Raw genomic sequence first — 6,190 nt, forward strand, 5'->3', positions numbered from 1 at the left:
ATTGGGGAGGACTGTGAGTGCTGGTTTTCCTCTCCAACCCAGTGACTTTCCTGAAAAAGGTCCAGGATGTTCACAGCCATGGACGCTACTGCACTAGGAGAGATGTCATGCCGAAAGCCCAACCCAAAGGTGGGGAGGCCTTACTAAAAAACTGGAGTTCCTAACAAATTAACTGCATTTTTTAAAGTTGGTTCACCTGTTCTCTTTTTTCAGTGTTTTTAAAGATTTGATAACAAAAGCAATTTTTGCAGGTTTCTTTTAGTTCTTTTCATAGAATAATTGTTTTGCAGATGCACTGAATTAGATCACAAATGCCAGTAAAATTATTTTGGAACTGGACTTTTTTCATTCCCGTAATTTTTCTACAAACATCCTATAAAAGTGCTGGTAACATTTAACCAAGTCAAGAAAGAATAAAAACTGATTTGGATGCAGCAAAGTTGGTTTTTCTGTGGATGAAAAAGTTTCACCTTTTGTTAAAGCTCAGTTAAAAAAAGATGAATACTTTACAGGAAAATAATGCTCAATAATTTTACACTGCTTACAAATTAAAACTTTCTATCTGCGCCTGAAGATCAAATTTGTATCATTTTTTAATTGTAGTTGGGGGCAAAATTAGTCCCAGACCCAAAAGTGGCCGTCGGGCCACATTTTGGACATAAAGGGAGTAACTTTACACCAAAAGACATTTTTAGACTAACAGCAGGAATCCTCCAGAAAAACACTGAAATGTCTGAGCTCAAAAAGTCCTAGACGTTCATTTTTCAATTAATTTCCCATATTTTCTAGAAAACCTGGAAAAATCTGAGCTCAAAGTAAAAAAAAACAAAAAACTTTTCAAACTTAGAAAATTTCCAAAAGTCAAAGATTTTGACTATGAGCTCAGAAAATGTCCATGTTTACCTCAGGAAACGTTTCAGATTAATCTCAAAAATGTTTTTTCTTTGCAAATGTTTGACTTTGAACTCAGAAATTTACAAGTGAAATTTATCACAAGTCTCTGAGATTTTCTTGCACATCTACAACTTTCTAGCACAAAAATTTCTATGTTTTTTTTTCTAGAAATGGATCCCTGTTGGTGTTTCTCTTTCTTCCTGTCTCTTTCACAGAAGATGAGTCGGGCAGAATAATCGGTCCGGTCCGAGTCCCAGGTGCTCGCTGCGCCTTGGCCAGCTCAGATTGTGCGTCTGCTGGCGTCGGCAGGCGGAAACAGAGGGATGTTGTTTGAAAACAGCTGCAGTCTTGGAGTGTGTTGTTAATTTGATTGCAGACTCGGCGGACGACTCGGACGCCAGGTGCAGACGGCAGATGGTGTTGCTGCTGGAGGCAGATTTCTCTGCTAAACTTTTAAACAAGTTTGCTCGCAGTCAGAGGAACGAAACAAAAACAAGCTCATAAAGCGCCGTGATGAATGTTTCGGAGAGTGTCTCAGTTAAATCAGTCCCACTCTGGAAGGAAGCCACAGAAATTCCTACTAGTCAGAATCACTAATTACATCAGCTCACAAGTACAAAAAAATCAGCAAAATGTTGTGTTTTTATTCCCTACTCAACAGTAAACTAAGCATGAACTTATTTCATTAAACAAATGGTACAACATGTTCATAGATATGTTATTAACTCATCTCTAAACACTGTATAAATCAATAATAACCATTTATTATGTGCTAATTAAGGGTGAAAAAGTGACAAAATCTACTGGCTTCTTGCCAAATAGTGAGTCAGTTCTGTTCACCATTTTATTGTAGTTGTTATACTAAACATTTCAGTTCACCCAGTAAACAGAATAAGCATTAATTTGTTAGCATACAGTCTCCTCCTCACACTTCTGATATCTAATGTGTTTGTAGGTGAATTGATAACATCTGTAAACAGATAAAGTAATACCTTTTTGTAGACACAAGACCATAAAAAAGAAACTTCAAATTGTTTCCTTATTAAATAACAGGCATATAGTTTACTTTTTATTTAGGGCACGATTAAAGAAAACTGAAAAAAGCAAAACAACAATCTATTCTCAGCCATAAAAACAAGATCTAGGTCAGGGTTCATCTGAAAAGATTTCCTGCATTCAGCCAAGTTTTAATACAGCAAATAAAAGCAGATTTGGTTGCACCAAGATGGTCCTAGTTGCCATGACAACAGAAGGAAACCAAAGAGCTCAGAAAATATGATAACTTTGTGTTGCATCAAATGTTCTTGTAAGTAGATTTAAACTTAAAGTCCTAGTTTTGTAGGAAGTCATTACATTTATTTTTGAATTGTGGTCGGGGGATTCTCAAAAATCATTCCAGGGGCCACAAATGGCCCCCGGGCCCAACTTTGACCACCATTAAAGGGAACCTATTATGATAAATTTACACTTGGCACCTTTTTGTGTTTCCATTTGGGTCTCAGCTGCTTCTAAAAACAGACCAGGCACTAAAAAAAACACCCAGCCGCTTTGTTGGCAATAAGTTTATGATTTTTGGTGTCTGGAAAATGAGCCGAGTCCAAATCTTTGACCGGCACTTTGTGGTTACCTGGCAACCCCAGCAGAGTTCTGCCCTGTCACCTAGCAACCAAAGTTGAGCTCCAGCATGTTCTGTTAGCTTATTTTACTGTTGCATAATGGCTGCTGGAAAAGACAAGTGTTTTGTTGTTGACTTACCATCCAGAAACCACTTGCTCTGTTCTAGGTTGTGCAGGAGGTTCCGGTTCTTCCTTACCTGTTCAAGGAAGTGTAACAAGTCATCTTTCCAATGAAGCACATAACTCATAATTCCTTTGACATAAACAACAGGGACCTGACATACTGAAAGCACAACCCATCGACTGCAGGACACTCAGGAGAAACGTCACAGGGCCATTAGCAGAACCTCAGGAGGTTCTGTTCATCAGCAAACATACAGCATGTCCTCTGTTTTCCTTCGGGGCGCTCGGCCCTGGACGGCGCTGCTGACATTTACCGTCGCCCCGGTGGCGGCGGGTCAAGGGCTGCTGCTCAAAACGATGACATATCGGACACAAAAGGGACAACAATGTGCAGGAGGCCGCAGTTAGCCGGACTGGCAGCTACATTTACTCTGATTCCAAACACCTGGATGCACAGAAAGGTGAAAATGTTTCCTGGTTTGTAATTAACTGTGGACCTTTTAGAAAACCCAATGGCAGAACTTCAACACGTTTTATTTATGGCTCACTGAGAGACACTTTATCAGTTCGCAAAGCACTGTATTAGCTCCACTATTTTTTGTTCAGCTCTTTAGCCTTTTTTCTGACTTACGTTAAAGGCAATTAGCTTCCCCTAAATGTATTTTTATGAATAATTTCTAAAGTTGTAATTTTCTTGGCTGTTTTGTAAAATTTCAGTTGAATAAAGTTCAGCATCTGTGTTCAAGTTTTGGTTATCAACTCTTCCAGAAGCTAGACGTTCATATTCATGCAATGTTGGCCAGAAGAACTGCTGTTTATCATTAGCGTTTCTGGGTTTGCGCTGCTAGCTTTTTAGTTAGCGATGCCCACCACTGCTAAAGCTCAAATTGAGAATCAAAATGATAAAGAGGATTTATGTGACTTTGTGCTTTAGCATTAGCTTCTGCTAAATACCAAATTGGTATAGCGTATTAGTATTAGCACAACTAATATTGATAGTTAGCATTTAGGATTAGCGCAGCTAAATTTGTTTTAATCGTTCCCACCAATGGTGTAGCTCAAACTGAAAATTAGAATGGTAAAGAAAAATTGTATTTAAGTGACTTTGTGCTTTAGCATTAGCTTCTGCTAAATACAATGCTAGTATAGTGCTTCGGAGTTAGCACAGCTAAATCTTTAGCTAGCAGTGTCCACCACTGGTGAAGCTCAAACTGTCAGAGAGGAAATCTCTCAGGAACAAAACACACGAAAATAAAATCATGATTTAAATATATTCTTATCATAAATTAAATGTGTGGTTTTAAAGATGATAGATTGGAAGCTTAACAACATTTAAAGAAATTCCTGATGAGCATTTAGTTTTTTTAACATAACTGAAGAGAGGGGGTGAAATTATTAGGGTGCCGGCGCTGACGTGGCAACGTGATTCACTTTGTGTATACGAGTAAAGTCACAAGGACAGGCAGTAATTGGCCTGCCAGGGATTCACTTTCTATGATTTAAGGTGGACAGTCGATGAGGCGCACATTCCTCTGCTGAGACACTTTGAGGAAAATAAATAACGCCGCTCCTGCTTCTGTAATAAAATCAGAGCTACATGAAGTTTATCCACGATATAAAGAACAAAAACACACTCCGCATCACACGACAAGGCAGGAAAAAATAGAAAAGCTGTTTGTATAAACGAAAACTGTAATAATAGGTTGGAAAATGTTTCACAGCTCAGCTTGGGTTACACCACCTTCTATAAATATATATAATAAATTACAGCACAGATTCCATTTCTGTTAGTTTCGCCTTGTTTTGTCAGTATTGTGTATTTTTTCTTTATTTTTGACTTGTAAGGAAAAATTAAAAACTGACTGACGAAGTTCATTGTCAGATTAAAAGTATATGCCAACTGCATTTCTGTTTAAAAAATTTGTTTTGTAATGTCCACATGTAATATAATTATAAATGTCATGTTTCATAAGTGGAAAATCATCAGTTAAAAATAAAATCTTTCAAACATCTATATAATGTGAATCTATATAATGTGACTCACAGAGATAAAGTCCCTGAAATAAATTGATCAGTTATATTCTAATATAACTCATTAAATTCTAATATTTATATCCTAATGTAACTGACAAGTCAATATATTATATGCATTTATTTATTTGGTTTTACTTTTATGTCTTGAATGAATAACACGACTCTATATGTTTTTGTATGAACTGGACATGATTTTCTGGAGGGCCATGGCCCCCACTGTTCCCCCTCTTAAGAGCGCCACTGCCTGTTAGATTATTTTCAGTCTTAGATTATTTTTATTAAACTGTAAAATATGGTACGAATAGGCTGAAAAAATATCCAGTTATTGTTGCTTCTTCCCAGCGTTTGACCGTCTTTAGTAAAATCTGAGTTTCTTTGTGGATCTTTGGACTCTTTCCTGCTGTTGTGACCAGCAGGAGCCACTTCTGTCATCTGGTGCCAAACGCAACAGATGTAAACACACCAACACACACCCACACACACACACACCTGTAATCCATGCTAACCGTACTGTAGGCTGCACACACATTTACTGGACGTATGCGTTTCCACACACAGGTTGTTAGTTCGTAGGCCAGTCACGAAGCCGGAGCAGACGGTGGAGGTTGGCAGCAGAACCGTCGGGTTCTGTGTGATTTGGACCTGAAGGCCATGAGGAGGGCAGACATGGAACAAAGTTACACAACAAAGCAAAACAAAGGACTGCACTGTTTTAATAGACATTAAAACTTTGTTTTTTATGATTTGGTTTTGTTTTTGTCAAATTAAAATATTTAAGATTCTCAAACAGAGACAGTTTAGTGGTTTAGAGCCAAAATGGAGGAATTTTCTGCCAGAATATTCAGAAATTATCTTAGAATCTTTCCTCAAAACACTTGGAAATATTTGAGCTTCAATAGTCAGAAATTTTACTGTTTCTAGACATTTCTGAGATTAATCTCAAAATTTCTGTTTTATTTGGCAGAAATTTACTCCTGTTTTATGTAGTCATGGCCCTAATTAGATCCATCGTAAATTTGGATCTAAGCAAAAGACAGAAATGAATTTAACCTCCATTTATTTCACAAATTAACTGTTAAAACTACATTTTCAGAAAGCTGAGTTAAAAGGCCCCTGCAGTCAGGAAATCAGCTAAATGTTTCCTGATGTTTTAAAGAAAAGAAAGAGAAAAGACTTTGGGGAAACCTCAGGTTTTTATGATTTTAATTACAACAAAGACAACATTCTAGACTGAAAGCCTGTGATTAGAGTTGATTTTGAGCCATAATAAATGGAATGGTGACCAACATATTTGATGTGTGTTGATGACGGCACTCATAAAAATTCAATCTTTATTACTATAAGCTGTTTTTGTGACGTATTTTTCTGTTTTTATGATGTAAAGCAATTTGAACTTCATTCACTGCAAAAACACAAAAACTTGCCAAGCAAACTGGTCCAGTTTCTGGTGCACATATCTTATTACACTTGAAATAAGAGAAATTAACTTAAAATAACTTTTAAGCAACATATAGAGGCTTGTT

This window comes from Xiphophorus hellerii, chromosome 16, assembly GCF_003331165.1.
Source record: "Xiphophorus hellerii strain 12219 chromosome 16, Xiphophorus_hellerii-4.1, whole genome shotgun sequence".
NCBI lineage: Eukaryota > Metazoa > Chordata > Actinopteri > Cyprinodontiformes > Poeciliidae > Xiphophorus > Xiphophorus hellerii.